The sequence below is a fragment of the Peromyscus californicus genome, unplaced genomic scaffold (assembly GCF_007827085.1).
Source record: "Peromyscus californicus insignis strain IS unplaced genomic scaffold, ASM782708v3 Scaffold_5__1_contigs__length_169319896, whole genome shotgun sequence".
Taxonomy (NCBI): domain Eukaryota; kingdom Metazoa; phylum Chordata; class Mammalia; order Rodentia; family Cricetidae; genus Peromyscus; species Peromyscus californicus.
In genome coordinates, this window is record NW_026294573.1 from 116,851,901 (window position 1) to 116,869,536 (window position 17,636).

A 17,636-nucleotide genomic window follows, 5' to 3' on the forward strand; every position below is an offset into this window, starting at 1 on the left:
CAGGTATCCATGACTGGTGAGGTCATGGATTAGACCTAGAGGAGGATATACTACTTTCCTAAACCAGGAAAATTTCAAATTCCATTTTTAATGCTTACCCATAACCTCACTGATCAGTGTAGAACTCACCCCTCATCAAATAAATTTCTTTATGCAGCATGTGGGGACCATTGCAAAAAAGGCACAACTGGTCAACATGCAGAGGGCAAGTGACTTAAGGGTGCCCAGCCCTAACTGGTACATGTAAAATACAATCTCTACACCTAAGGCTTAGAGAACATCTCAGAATAGGAGGTGGAAAGAGTGTACGAACCAGAGGACCAGGACATATGCTGTAAGATTTTTTTCTTCTATAGAGAATAAGGAACCTGAACCCATGTAATCTCAGCAATATTGTAGTCTAAAAAACCCTGAACAGAAACATCAGTCGACATTTCAACATGAATGAAAGAAATCTTGCAAGGCTCCACCTCTAGATGGAGAGTTAAAGACAATTAATGAATGCTGAAAGAGGAAGAATCATTCTTTCTCAGGGGTGAGGTCTCTCATTGGTTATCCAATAGCAAGAAGTAAGCCTTAATAAGCATTGTGTTAACATATTTTATATATTGTACAGAAAACAATAACAGTTAACAAAAACAGGAAAAATGAACACACTAGGTTTACCTCCAAGGTCAGACATGAATCTCACAAATATGCTATTATGTGAAATACCAAAATGCAAAAGAAAACTCAATCATGTGAAATTTTAATTTACATAACCATTAAAACCCAAATGAGATTTAGTTCAGAATAAGTGTTAGTATGGAGAGGAAGGGTACTAGACATATTCTCTTTCTGGATCTGGACAGCAGCTTCACAGGTATTCATATCGGCAAAACTCACTGGTCTAGCAACAGGTTCTTTGGTAGATTCTAAGTTTTTAAGGGGAGAAAAATGTAGTACAAAAAAATGTAGTAGGGATACCATTTTTCTCCATCCAATTGTTTCTTCTCTCATGACTTTGAGCATATTCAGAGATGAAGCAGAACTATTTTGTAAGTCAGATGAGTAAAGCTAATATAGATTTTTTTCTGAATACAATTAGATGACATACAACCAATCAAGAAATATTTAACTTCATGTAAATTGTCTTGATTTATAAGAATTTTATGAACTGAAATAATGAGAGATAAAACATATTCAAATATAACATTATATTTCCCATACTTTAATATCAGTACACATACTAAAACGGGCTAATTATTGAAGGATGAGAAATATATTAGCATATTTTTGGAGGACTAAAACTCATTTAAATTCAGACACTAAAGAAAACATTTTCTTCACATTTGCCTATTTATTTTTTATGAAATTATTAAAATTATATTGTATATAAATCACTAATAAACTATTATACAATTGAGATTAGCTAAACCCAAAGCTTATACATGTCAATAAATTTTTACATAGTTAGAATAGCCATTCTGATGATGTAGAGCTTCAAAATAGGTTTTAATCTTTCACTGCCAATTATGTTTTTATGCACTTATCCACCAGAAAACCCCAAATTATCCTTAACAAATTTAAAATTAGAAAAACAATTAGCTTCATATCTTCTTTCAAAACTCATGTGACCTTTAACTATATTCAATTCCTCCTCAACACCTAATAGTTACCCTTTCTTGTTCTCCTTCCTACTTGTTGTGTTGTGCCCATATGATATACATCTGTTTACACACACACACACACACCCACACACACACACATACACAAATTCCACAGATCTGCATATAAGGCAGAACATGTGGGTTTTTCTTAATGAGATTGTGTGACAGATACCATTTAATATTATACATTTTGAGTCCATCTGTTTTATCACACATTTGTGATTTTACTTTTCCGTTGAGTTGAATAATGTTGCAGTTTATATATACCATGTTTTCATTATCCATTCTTTCATTGAAGGAGAACTAAGTTGGCCCCATTTCCTTATTTCCTTGCTGCAGTAAATAAAATAGCAATAAATATGGGTTTGCAAATGTATCTATGGTAAGTGTGTGGAGTTTTGGGCTTATGACCATGAGTAAAACGTCTAGGTCATACGGCAGTTCTCTTTTTAATTTTATGAAGAAACTCCAAACTGGTTTCCACAATGATTATATAAATGATATATATATTACTTTGCCCTGCTACCAGAAGTGAATAAGGATTTCTCTTTCTCTGTGGCCTAACACTTGCTGTCAGGATTCTTGAGGTAGCCCTTCTGTATAAGATGAGGTAGTATCTCAGAGTAATTTTTATTTACATTTTCCTGATGGCTAAGGACATTTAACATTTTTAAAAAATGGTTATTGGTAGTATCTGTTTTTTTAACTTTCAGTTCAATTCAGTAGACCATCTATATAAAAACCAATATATACATACACCATATATTATATTATATACATATAATATATTTAATGTATGCAATTTTGTAAACGCTGGATTCCAGTCCCTGCTTTGAAGTACAGCTGGTAAAGATTTTTCCCTATTCTGTTTGCTAACTGATTCCTCTGCTAACAGTTTCTTTTGCTATGTAGATACTTTTTATTTACACGTGGTCCTATCCACTGATACTGAGAAGCCAGTACCTGTGGTATTAATGCTCTCTCTTCAGAAATTTCATAGCTACCTGTAATTTTTCTTCTAGAAGTTTCAGCATTGGTGGCTTTAAATAGAGGACTTTCATTCATTTTAAATTGAATTTTGTATTTCCATACAACGTGCTCTGATCATATTTACCACCATTTTCACTCTCTTCGTCTTTTTTAACTCATCAACTCCAGTTTGAGTTACTCAAATGCTCTTCAATGTGTAGTCTTCTGTAAAGGGAGGTCAAGCTATCTGAGCACATGCCTTTAAAGATTGCTGACTCATTCTCTCCCAAGATTTATTTAAAGACTACAGCTCCTCAACTAGGGATTGGATTGTGAGCCCATATCTCACACTTTATGCTGAGATTTTGCAGGAATTTCTTCTATATTTTATTTCAGTTTTTTTTATTTGTTCTTTGGCATTTTCAAGCAATATATTTTGATCATGTTTACCCCCTTACATCAACTACTCTCAAATACATTTAAACTTCCTTCCATGACCAACTTTGTGTCTTTTATTTTTTCTCGTCAAGTACAGTTTGAACTTGAGTATTTGGCTTCCAACAAGAAAGGTTAACCTACCGGTGACTGCACCTTTAAGAATATTCACTCTCCTTCTTCCCACAGTTATCAATTAACAATAGTTCTTTAGCTAGTGGTATAACTTCCTGTTTACCCACACCATGGTGGGACTTTGTTTGCTTTGAAACATGCTTATGCATGATGTCAAAGCTGCTGTGAATTCAAGCATGTGTCTGGAATACACCATGTTCTTGTAGTCATCCACCTCTTCTGACTGTGTCACCTTCCCACTCACCCACCCCTGTCCCCCACTTCATTTACAATGATCCATAAGCACTGAAAGGAGAGGCTATAGAATATACATTCCATTTATGAGTGAATATTCCACAGCCTCTTATTGTGTGAAACTTGACCAGTTATCTATAGCAGATAGAAGTTTGTCTGATGAAGGTTGAAATGAGCACTGATTTATATGTACAAACATTTATTGCTGGAAGCCAGTTTGATACTGTGCCTATTTAGCAGAATAGAAGTAGTAGATTCTCTCAGAGGGTCTACAAACTGTCTAGTAGAAGGTTTTTCTTTCTTTTTTTCTTTTTGTTCAGGCTGGTAATTTAGGGTTCATGGATGGGTAATATTGATGACTATTTTCCTTCTTGGTACAACGCATATTACTTCCCATCAGGGATGCATCTTCCAGATGGTACCAGCTTGATGTCTCCATGTCCAATGACTCAAGTGTGATGTGATGTCTTCATCAATAGGTTTTTACCATCAAGTGCTAAAGGGTAAGTGAGATGGACAGCAATAGACTGTAAGGTCATGAGGTTTACTGGACATAATTGACCAAGGACACCATAAGAGGTAACCCATTTCTGGCACTGAGATTTTATTTCCTAGATGGGGGAGCTTTGCCCTTTTACAGGGTAACTCCTTTTAATTTTTTTTGCATAGATCTATGTAAATATTTTCAGTAGCTTCTATAGTAGTAGGTTTCTATATGACTTTTAAGAAAATATTTTTAGTGTTATTTACCTCTCCCTGTATTCTATTTTCCACCCAGTCTTTCTATTCCTTGCCCACCAAACAGTTCTTTTTAAAATTATTCCCCTTTAACCTTGTATATCACACAATAGTTAGGTATCTTCCTTAAACACCTCATTATTATGGTCCTTTACTAATTTCCTGACCTCTATGGGTATTTCAAATGCAACATACATTTCTGAGGATTCAAAACATCAATGTTACAACACACAGAATTTTTGTTTCCAGTTCTTTCCATTTATGATTTTCATAACTTATTTTCAAGAGTAGCTGAATAATATTCTACTGTGTAAATGTTATATATTTCATTATCTGTTCATCATCAATCAGCATTTTCTTGTTCTCAAATAAGTATATGTAGTAAGTGGGTTACATATCAGCATAAAAATTGATTTTGCTCATTTATTACATATGCATATAGATAGATAGTGGTTAGATAGATATGCATATGTCACACACCCACACAAACATGAACAAGCATCCACATATAAATAAAAATATTTTAAAATAGAAAAGATAATATTGAAAACCAATATTAACAACCATGAAAATAATATTAAAATTTAGTGATATTAATATTATTAAACAGAAATATTGATATTTTTAAAACTAATACTACTAAAATCAATTAAAACTTTGAAAATAAAACATACATCAACATGCCACTAACACATGAACATTATTCTTATTATTAGTTCTAATTTTTATCTTCTACTTTTAAATAAATGTTCACTTTCATAATTCAAGCTTTTCATGTAATTGTACCATAATACACTAGTCCTTAGAAATAGTGTTTATTTATTGAGTACATTTTTAAATTTTATACAATATTTTACTCTATATTTTCTATATATTAATAGGAAACCATTTGGAGCTAATAACTTACTTCCTTATTATAGTTAGCAAGAACTAGAAACGTTGAAATGCACAAATAAATAGTCATCAAAATTAAACTTATTAAACATATTAATTTAATTCTTTTTTTTTTTTTTTTTTTTTGGTTTTTCGAGACAGGGTTTCTCTGTGTAGCTTTGCGCCTTTCCTGGAACTCACTTGGTAGCCCAGGCTGGCCTCGAACTCACAGAGATCCGCCTGGCTCTGCCTCCCGAGTGCTGGGATTAAAGGCGTGCGCCACCACCGCCCGGTTAATTCAATTCTTAAGAAGTGTTTATGTTCTGAAATCCAAATGTTTTTATGCCATAGATAATAACACCAAAGTCTGAGATGAATGTGACCACAACTCTTGGGCGACCAGAATCCCATAATTTTCAAATCAACAACCAACCAGCATATGACATTTAATTAAAGCCTATAACCACAGCTACCTTTGCCATTGCTACATAAAGCTTAAGTAGCCCCTCTCTCTATCTCTGCAGATGCCACACTTAGACACTTCTCTCCAGGTGCTGATGAAAACTCCACCCTGCTATGTGAAGAAAATCTTTATAAGAAGCTCCTGCCTATTGTAGTACCAACTGCACTGCCTTTTTGTCACCTTGCGTCATTTGTATCAGATTTTCTATCCTCAATTTTCCTGCCTTACCTATATAGCTATATATCACTCAGTTCCAACCCCCCAGTTTAGCCCTTTCCTTTAGATCAGTTTTCCCAAGTGTATTGTCTCATGTTTTCCAAGCTGTGTATAATTTGGTTTTAGCCTTTTATGCCTCATGCTAGCTGATCGTTCAATAAGTGTAACATAATTGTGTGAAATCTGCTGCCATACTTTGTTTTGGAATAGTTCCCTGAACTCTAAATACCTGAGCATGAAAATAATTAAGGTGATGTATTGAATACATTGATTTTCTTGTACAAAATATTCAATATGTTCTTTAGATTTAGGGCACTCAAAAGGCTTCCTCTGAATGATATTAAAGTCCATTTAGTTGCTTATGCACATTCTTTAAATCCCACTGCTTACACATTTCTTTCCATTGACAATAACATAAGTTATTCTATGCGTGCTGTCCAGGGCTCTTTTAAGTTAGCACCAAAAGGGAATTGTCTAGAAAACTGAGCTTTGATGGAAAAACACATGACATTGGGAAAAGAACAGTGGTAATTAACTTATGTGTATGTCAATGTAGAGGAAAACAATGTTGTCAGGGTTCTACAAGATCCTACAGCTTTGACAGGTACACAGTTGTAGCTCAATCAAATTGTTGAGTTTGTGACTGTGAAATTATTTACCTGTTTTATGCAGAGATAAAGAGAAGCTTCTAACATATGTCAATAAATTCTAAATTAGTAACAACATTCTTGACAAATACAAATGACATATCCTTTAAAACGTAAAATTGTGTACAGTATTTATACAGTTATGCATTTCTTAGAGACATCCAAAAAGATATAGTAAAAGGAAAAATAAAGGGAGAATTTATAATAAAGGTAATGAACATTGATGAAGTGTATTGCCCATGCCTTCCTATAATCCCATAAACTCATGGCTTTTGCATCTAGCATACATATGACCGATTATAGCTAATTCCCTTTATCAAAATAAAAGAAAAGGAAAGGCAATTCTTAAGACAAAGAGGAGGTATGATTGACTAAAAATTATATGCATGTAATATAGTATGCATACACATATATGTACATATGTTACATTTTATATCATGCATATAACACATATAATATATATCACATGTAATATTTTTATATGACATAAATTGTGTGTGATAAATATATGCTATATTGCATATGTGATATGTTGCATGTGTTAAAGATTTTATGTATTATATATATATATATATATATTGCTTGACCTCTGTTCCATGAGTAAGTTTGTAGATCATTTGCAATTCGTAGTTTGTGATCTATATTTATATCTTTACTTACTAAAATAAAGAAATGACAAGATGACAAGGTAACATTATAGCAAGAGATACTACAAAAAATTGAACATTCACTTTCAGTATAATAGATTTGAAACAGTTTACTGTGATTATTAGAGGCCACAATGCAAAATATTATCAATTAAAATGTATTTTTTTCTTGATAAATTGGTAAATATAAAGTCTTAATAAATAGGGTAACATATAGTCATTGCTTCATTTTCCATGAATACATAAAAGTATTTGTAGTTGAAAATGGGTAAAGTAATTAAGGAATAATTTAATCTATGTGAAAAGTCATACTTTACACAATAAAGCATGTCATATTTCTATAGCTGAATATAATCAAGTGCCATTTTGAGATGTGGTCATAACTACTAACTTTCAAAGTAATGTGACCACTGCTTTAGTAAATTCTTTATTTCTGAATTTCATGTGCTTCTCAGTATTATAGTGTTCCTATAGAGGCCTGTAAGGCCTTGCCTTCAAACCTGCCTCTAGTCAGTGATTTTCCCAATGGTCTTGTTTGCAGTCTCCTTATGGCTGTGTATGTGGCATGGGGTATGGCACCATGACATTAAATGGCTGGTAGAAACCTTGGCTTTGACATCTCATCACCTCAGATCTGTGTTGATGTCCTTTTGTTGCTTGTGGTCAAGGGAAATTTGGGCATCAGTGTATGACTTACAATAGTTTATTTAAATGGACAGCTGGAGAAATTGTATCTTGAAAGTACTGTGAGGTGGGAGTGGGCTTAATGCTAGCTGTTTTTCACATTGAATTATTTGTAAAATTAAGCACTCTGTTTTATGTATGTTCCCCTATACTAATATGGCAAAGAGGGGAAAACTAAAAGTATAAGACACTCACTTTTTATAACTCCATAAAGCTGTTAGTTCAGTTTGTCTTGTTTGGGTTTGGTTTTATTTATGTGAGGAGGTATTAAAACAGGATCTTATTCTGTAGCTTTACGTAGGGAAGTCACGATGTAGCATGGAATAACCTGGAAAGCACAGCACTCACCCTACCTCAGCCTCCAAAGTGCGAAGGTTATAGAGTCAGACACGATGTCATGTAGATTCCTAAAGATTAAGAAAAATCTAGAAAAATTCTGAATAATATATGAAGGTGGGATGTAGCTGGAGTTTTCTCCAGTCCTGCCCGGCCCACAGTCAGGACAAATCTCTCTCACCAGTCCCGAAGCCACTCAGACCAAACCAATTAAACACACAGAGACTTATATTACTTATAAACTGTATGGTTGTGGCAGGCTTCTTGCTATCTAGTTCTTCTATCTTAAATTAACCCATTTCTATTAATCTATAAATTGCCACATGGCTTGTGCCTTACCAGTATCTTACATATTGGTACGCATGGCAGCGACTGGCAGCGTGTCCTGACTCAGCCTTCCTATTCCAAGAATTCTCCTCCTTGTCCTGCCTACCCTATCCTTCCTCCCTGGCTACTGGCCAATCAGAGTTTAATTTATTAACCAATCAGAGCAACACATTTAACATACAGAACATCCCACAGCAGTGGGATGATAAACATTAATGTGATCATCTTAGGAAATTATCCAATGTCCACATGTCAGGCTTATTAACAAGTGATCTCCCTTTAAAACATGGCATAATAAATTCATTTGCCTTCAGTGCTTCTTCTCAAATTACCTGTTGTCATTAGCCCCTGGAAACTCCTCTAGACAATTTTTCCTGGATATTCCTGATTATGACCCAGTATTGCATATTTCATATTCTCACAAATTACTATCCTGTGATTTTAAAAATTTGCAATCATTCCTCAATCTCTTCTTAGTTTTACTTTTCTGTTTTCATGGCTTACACATGCCTAGCAACCCCTGTGCCCACCCACCCCCTTGCAGACTCATGGATTACTCATGCCTTTGCTGTTCACCTTGTATATAGAAAACTCAATACCTGCTCAGATTGATGTCTTTTCAGCTCTGTCGAAACAATATTTCCCATCAATTTTCTTGTTTCCCAACAGCAAACTGAGCCACATAGTCTCCTATCCTCTCACTGACGACTTCATTGTTCACAGCATTCCTGCACAGGAGGGCTCAGCCTGCTCTTTAAACACTATTTTGATTAAATAATGAAGGTAACAATGTTGAACTTTAACTGTAAGTATTTTAATGTATAAGAGAAAGTGTGTGATTAGAGACTTTCATATCTTTGACTTTAATATTTTTTATTTTTATCTCAAATGTTATATAGTTCTTGAATTTTGCCTTTTTCAAATTATTTTGAGGACATTATGTTTGATTTTGGTGTAATCTACATTGCTGAAATATTTTTACTGAAAGTTTTTTTGTTTGTTTTTTGTTTTATTTTTTATGGCTGGGCATATGACTCAGCAACAGAATGCTTGGCTTGCAAGCATAACACCCTAGGTACAATCTCCTACGTTGAACATAAAACAATAAAAGAAAGAAATGAAAAGAAAAAGTCCTGTACATTTGGGAAATCAATGCTGTCAATTTCATTTTTATGTTACCTCTGAATGGCTCTATGGAATAACATGGCTGGATAAAATTTATGGAACAGATATTATGGAATGGAATCAAGGTTGAGTAACTTAAGAACACATTTGACCTACATCACAGACATTTATGCCCCAAATCTAGGACACCACATAGACCACATAGACCACATTTTTTATTGAAAAAAAATGTTAGTATCATGGAGGTGCTTCTTGAAGGTGAAAAGGACTCTTGATAGGTTCTATTGAGTTTTTTCCTTCCCAGAAGATGCATTCATGTCTATAATGAGACATAATTGTGGCTCCCATGTTCATAAGAAAACAAAAAGCTGGGGGTGTTCTAGGTTATTTATTTCTCACTGTTAGTCTGTGCTTTCTTTGAGATTGATCTCTATTGTCACCATTCTTATCTTTTCACACAATCTAATAACATTTAGTGAGTTACTTATATGCCAATGACTGTCCCAAGAACCTTTCAAATTAGTCCCTATTAACAGCTAAAATGTCACAACCTATCATTAAAATAGATTGTTGTTACCTCCATGTCATCTTAAGGTTCAAAGAGGTAAAACAGTATGTCCAAATTTTCAAGCAATGGTGATCGTGACAATCAGTCTCAAATATGCAATTTTCACTACTTTCAACCTTTCAGGAGTTTTCAGTAAGATGAATACTTCCTGTCTGAAATACATTTCCCCCATGTACTTTGCATTATTCTACCAGCTGCTGCTGTCCTGTCTCCTTAGAAGCTCATCCCACTTAGCCTTCTGGACCCTCTTCTCCCTCAAATATTGGTCTGTTAATACTAAAACTCATTGGAATCTTGCCATGCAATCAATTCTTGTCGCTACTTACATTTGTTCCCTAAATAATCTTATCTGGAGCCATGGATTTATAAATTATCCAAATGCTCATGATGTAAATGTTTATGTTATAGGCCATCAGTTCTGTTCTGCAAGTCAGTAGTGTGTATCTTGATTATTCATGGCAATTTTATCTTGGATATTTAAAAGGCATTTGAACCTATAGCTTTATAAAAGAAATATTCTCTACCATAGACTCCCATATTGTTTATGTCAAAATGATTGAAAAAGCATCTTCAATTTTACTCTTTCCATCACTTAAACACACATGAAGACACATAAAATTACATAGCAAACTTATGTTGTCCCTAGGCTGGGAGAATGGGAGATCATCCATGAATGTATTTGCTTGTATATGTGTTATGTATACAACAAAAACGTATTAAATAGTACTTTACATTTTCTTAAGTGTCTGTTTAGTTATTGATATTTTTAAATCAAAATATGTATTTATATTAATTTATTACTAAAGCATCTCAAAAAATTGCATCTGACTTGCATGAAATTCTTAGTCTATATTTCAGTATAACTCAATTTATACCAAATAGTTTTAATTTTGTCATAATTAAAGTATTGTATTATAGGCTTAAATTTGTTTGATTTCTACTGCTATTTAAAAATCTATCCTAAACTAAATGACACTTTGAATGTTATAGCAAAATACTATGTTTTTAAATATCTTTCATAATTTTGACAGCAACAATTAATAGAAATTGTCCAACAATTTCCAAATAAAAATTGTAGAACAGAACATTTATTGCTTTTGTAACATAAACCTGCTTCAAAAGTTAAGAATAATTAATTTTTCCAAATTCTGAAATATAATGTTAAACACTGTGTGGCCCAGAATGAGTGATTCAACTCAAAGAAAACTATTTTTACTAAAAGAATTATTTGTTCAACTTTGCACTGCTCTATTTGATGTTTCAAAGGCATAGACAACTGGGATCGGGCTGCTGCCTATGGCCATGCCATTGTGCACTTTTAAAGAATAGCATCACACTCTGAAGTGTGTGTATAGGAAGAGCCAATGGATAGATAACTTGTTCAAGAAAAAACAACACCTGTGGGCTAATTGCTACTTTCAAGGAGGACTCATAAGAATTCCATTATTATGTCATGTTTGGATTTAAATTTGGGAAAACAAATTTTATTCTGTAAATAATAATGAAATAAAAGCAAACTATGTGTAAACATGAAATATTTTTCTTTCCAAGTCTATAAAATATTGTAGTTCCCTTGTTTTTTTCTGATTTCAGATAGTTGATTTTAATAATAGAGTGGTTGACTATTTCCATGTGAGAATCTGAATTTTCTCAATAATTTCTGCTCTTTTATCAAGTATTAAATTATAGCTAACAAGAAAACTACATTCATTACTTAAAGAAACATAAATATTTAACATTTTAAAGCTTTGAATATACTGAGAATTTTAATAATATTACAGTATCAAGGAAACTGTAAGAAAGAAGTATATTAATAGGTAAGATGTTTAAGAAAAACACCAAGATTTTATACTTTAAAGTAATATATGATATATTTCATTTTAAGTCCAGTTTTTCATAAATGCATGTTATGCTTGTTCTCATCCAATATACATCTTGTCTGTGACTCAGAACAGACAACACACTTCCCACTTTGATAGAGCCATCTCTACTTGCTTTCTCCATAGTCACTTTCACATATGGGTTCATTCGGGAAACCAGTGTTCTAATTATATCTGCTTTCTTTCTCTAAGCTATTTCTATGACCTTTGACATTTCATAACCTCCTTTTAGCACAGTTTCCATTGGTTCTATGATTCTTCAATCCCCACCATCTACTGACCCTCCTATGTATACCTTGTTGCCTAGTCCATTTGCCCCCTTCTCTGTGTAAGAGCTCTATCATGGTTTCTATATTAGTTTTTCTTTTTTAACTCTAAAATGGAAGGACCACCATAATATATCTCTGTAGCTGATGTATTCCTGTGTCCACCCAGCTCCTGCAGCTGCTCAGACTCAAGTAAACACTCAGAGACTTATATTACTTCTAAACTGTATGGCTGAGGCAGTCTTCTTGCTATCTAGTTCTTATATCTTAAATTAACCCAGTTCTATTAATCTATAAGTTGCCACATGGCTTGTGGCTTACTGGTACTTTAAATCTTGCTTCTCATGGCAGTGACTGGCAGCGTCTACTGACTCAGCCTTCCAATTCCCAGAATTCTCCTTTCTGCTTATCTTACCTATACTATATGTCCTGCCTGGCTACTGGTCAATCAGCATTTTATTTATCAATCAATCAGAGCAACACATTCACAGCATACAGAAAGACATTCCCAGCAGATCTCAACACAGCAAAGAAAGAGTCCAGATAGAGTATATGAGTTTGTTCACAGAATATAATCATAAAATAAGTAAATCACTCCTTAACTTCCTTTAAACAAGACCTATAAACTTCATGTGATATATTGAGGATGGGTATAAATCTAATGACAGACTATGAAACATATATGAAGTGTCAATGGCCCAGAACGTAAAATGTAGATTGTATACCTTTTCTTGAGAGAATCAAGAATCAAATGTGGAAAGTTGGAGCTGTGGAATAGATAATCTTCAAAAGGGGTGGTACTGTAGAGATGCCAGGTACAAGTCTCATGCTTAGCTACATACATTAGAAGAATGTCTTTACTAGGAATAATAGAAAAGAATGGAATTTTAGAGAAATTCCTTCTAAAAATATTGATCACATTGGCAAAAAGTGTACTTGGCTTAAGCTGACTTTTATTAATTCAACCAGTGCATTTAGTGCATGTCCCAAGGACCAGTCACTTATTGGATGCCAAGGAATTCAAGGGTGAATAGCACATATCGAGTCCCTTTCTTAATGAATTTAATTTTATCCTTAAACCCTTCTGATTTGGAATTCTGTGTTTTCCACTGAACCCTTCATAGTCCTCTTATTGTTTTATTTTAGCCCACTTTTATCATTAACAAACCATGGTTCAGTATAATGAAACTAAGTGTGAATCATATGATTGTGTTAAATGAAATTGTGCTAAGGTCTACCTCTCTAATAAGTTGAGTGATGATAGGTTGCCAAGTGAATTCTTTGTAATCACCAGAAACAGAACATTAGAGCTTTAAGTTTGTAATGATAAAATGTTTTCTAGTTTAATTCTGCAACCAATTGACTGATTTATAAATCATCTTTTGGTCTTTCCTTCACTGTCTTTTTCTTTCAGAAAACAAAAATAAAGGAAGGGGTAACCCATACAAATACAAGAAGCTTGCCATATTGAGTTTCAACTCATATAATAATTTTCTATTCATTTTCTCCCATTTTTTTCCTTATTTACCTTGTCTCTTACTGGCAAATTCTGAGATGATTGCACCGTTACCTTGGCTAGCCCCTGCTTACAGCTTCTCATTTAATCAAGACTACAGGAAATGCATTTTGTTTATTTCAGTCCCCACATCAAAAACTTTTCTTGGGACTGGAGAGATGACTCAGTGGTTAAGAGCACTGTCTGCTCTTCCAGAGGACATAGGTTTGGTTTGAAACACCCATATGGTGGTTCACAGCCATCCTTACTCCAGTTTCAGGGGATTTGATACCTTTTCTTGACCTCTAGGACACCAGGCATGCATGTATTGCACACACATACATACAGGAAAACATTCATACACATAAAATAAATGACTTTTAAAATAATTTTTTCTTTCTCACTGGGACTTTGAGGATGAAAGCAAATTTGCAATGAGTATTTGTCTTTGTTAGGGTTTCTATTGCTCTGAAGAGAGACACCATGATCACGGCAACTCTTTCTCATTTTTCTTTATTAAAAATTTTCTACTCACTACAACCGAAACAGTTTAATTGAGATGGCAGCTTAGAGTTCAGAGATTTAATTCATTATCATAATGCAGGGAAAATGGCAGTGTGCAGGCAGATATGGTACTGGAGAAATAGCTGAGAGTCTTACATCTTGCAGGCAACAGGAAGTTGACTGTGACATTGGGCGACAGGAAACCTCAAAGTCCACCCACACAGCGATATATTTCCTCCAACAAGGCCATACCTACTTTAACAAGGCCATGCTTCCCAATAGTGCTACTCTCTATGGGCTTATGTGAGCCAATTATATTCAAACTACTACAGCATTCAAGGATAGATATGGTAGGTCCATAGTTTAACCTTTTCTTCAACAGGTTATTCAATAATGTTAAGATGGATTGCTGCTAATTTTTAAATTACAGGAATTGTCTTTAAGGACTCACCTACTTTTATTTTCTGTGTATGAGCCTTTTGCCAGCATGCATTTATGCCTGTGTACCACATGTGTGCCTAGTGCCCACACAGGACAGAAGAGGACATCTGATTTTCTGGAAATGGAGTTACGAAAAGCTGTGAGTTATCACACAGGTGCTGGGAACAGAACCTGGCACTCTGTAAGATCAGCAAGTGCCCTTAGCTCCTGAGCTATCTCTGCAACCCACTGGCTTGTAATTGTTAAATGAAGCCTTTCTTCATTACTTTCTATTTATTAATCAAAATTATATTTTCATGCAACAGTCTTAATGCGAATTCTAAGTTCCACCAAAATATATATACTGCCTGAAGTAGTCATAGATTCTTCTCTTTTAGCTATGTTAGGACTTATTTTAGTATAATAATTTTCCATACATTACCTAGTTTTGCAGTTATCTGTGTACATATTATAACCCTTATTTGAATTCTAGGTTTTGGATGAAATAAATCATCATCTTAGCACGTTGTCTGATGTCTGGAATACTGAATGTCTAATAAATATATGTGAAAGGAAATAATACTTTTCCTTTGGATAAATAAGTAGAACTTACTGTCAATTTAAAAGTTCTTTAGAAGTATGAAATGAAGTCAATGACATTTTGTGCTTTGCCGTTAAAATATGGTTTGTCAAAAAAACAGTGATGTGGAGATGTGTTTATATTATAAATCTCAATTTACATGATGTAAGAATATTGCTGCCTCCCAAGATGTTTTCTCAGAAAAGCACACACTAATCAGACTCATTGACAATTTTTGATAAGAAAAATTTACAAAATACTTAGCAATTAAATATTTATTTACATGAACCTTGAATTATTTTGCATGCTTAGAGAATGGAAAACCTAAATCATAACGTACTATTTCTTTTAGATTAATAATAGTATAGTAAATCTGTGCTTTGAGGTTTAAACTCTGTGAAGACTGGATACCTTTCATATGCAAAGATAAAGCCATTCATGAACCACCCACTAAAATACATGGTTAACGCTGTTGTTTATATGTGTTGTGCTTGTGAATAACTATGTTCATGACTAGAATAAATGACATAGTGTACTCAAACAAATGCTTCTGGTAGAGACAAATGAGAACTAAGATATACTTAACTATATTTAAATATGTCTTCTTTTCAATAAGGATGTAATAAAAACAAAAACCTATTTTAACAATTTTTATATAAGTTGTTTAAATAAATTGTTGATTGCTATCCCTATAGTAGTGCTATCTTACTCAATATTCCTTCTGCAAATTTATAATCATTGCTTCCAGATACACTTCTTTGTTGGAATTTTAATTCTCTGAGAACATACCAATTGCTTACTCCTGAAACTAACCCCTTTAAAATAATCAAATCTAAAATATTTAAAAGGAATGCTCAGAAGTAGTTTTTATTTATTTAAGAATTTTTTAATTCATTTTACATAGCAAGCACAGATTCCCCTCTCATCCCTCCTCCTGCTCCCCCCACCTCCCCCCACAACCGAACCTCCATCCCCTCCTCTAAAAGGGTAACTGAAATATAGTCTCATTTTGTAGCCCAGTATAGCCTAGAACTTTCTAGAAATCCCAAGCATGGTAACCTTCCTATCTCAGTCTCCCAAATAATATGATTATTGGCATGAACCATGGTACATGGCTAAAAATAAAACTATAATAAATTACATTGCAATAATTATAGAAAATTTTATATCTGAAGATTTTCCATATATATTTGAAGCAAATATTTTGCAAATTGAGGTAAAAATTTCCATATAAATAGCAAAGAATAGCAAAGGCATTCACTACTGATGAAATCTAAAATGTGGTGTTTTCAAATTCTTAGAAATTTAAGAACAAATTTGAGAAATTCTGAGAACATACTAATTGCTTACTACTGAAACTAACCCCTTTGAAATAATCAAATCTAAAATATTTAAAAGGAGTGCTCAGAAGCATTTTTTCATACTTTTTTTATTTAAGAATTTTTTAAATTCATTTCACATACCAACCACAGATCCCCCTCTCATGCCTCTTCCCGCTCACCCCAGCTTTTTCCCCCTCAACCCACCCCCATCCCCTCCTCCGACAGGGTACCTGAAATATAGTCTCATTTTGCAGTCCACTTTAGCCTAGAACTTCCTAGAAATTTCAAGCACAGTAATCCTATCTCAGTCTTCTGATATAAAATTGTCTATAATTATTGTAATTATAATAATATAATTATAATGTATTGTAATCTCAAATTGAAGTATTTCTTTAGAAATACTGTAATGCTACACTAATGTGTGGCACAAACAGTAAACATTCCCTTAATAAATGAGCTTGCTGAGAAAGGAAAAGTGTTATCTCCCTTGACTTTATTTCCATGTTCCCTACATACTAATATAATTAATCATACATTAGTACCCCTAGAAGTGAAATATCATATATTAAAGCAAAATTCATAAAAGACACTACAGCATAGCTTAAAATGACAGATCAGAATACGGTTATAATAGAATCACACACTTAGAAGAGCGATCTTTCACAAAGAGGCTACATACAGCTTTGTACTGAAAACAAAGCCTTCAGAAAACTCATCAAATGTTTTGAGCTTGTGGATACAGTGGTGACCGAAGAGAATATTCCGTGTTTCCTTATCCTTGTTCAATTTCTTCAGTATCCATTCTTTCTTGAACTCACAGAGTTATACACGTACAATTTTAAGCATGATTAAAGTCTAAAGAAGCAAATCAAACTATAAAACAAATAAGAGAATTTATGAGATTAAACTGTACCTTCCATCTTAAGTGCTACCAACATAATGCCAAAATTTTATGGACACTTTGTACTTTCACACTGAAATGGCCCCCAGTTGATATGTGAGATGTTGTGGAGTGATAGACTTGTCTTTTCAAACCATGAGCTGAAAAGCACATGTCAGCTGAAAGCCCCTAGGAAGAACCCCTTCCTGTCTCCCCTGGCACCTGTGTCAATTCAAAAGTAGC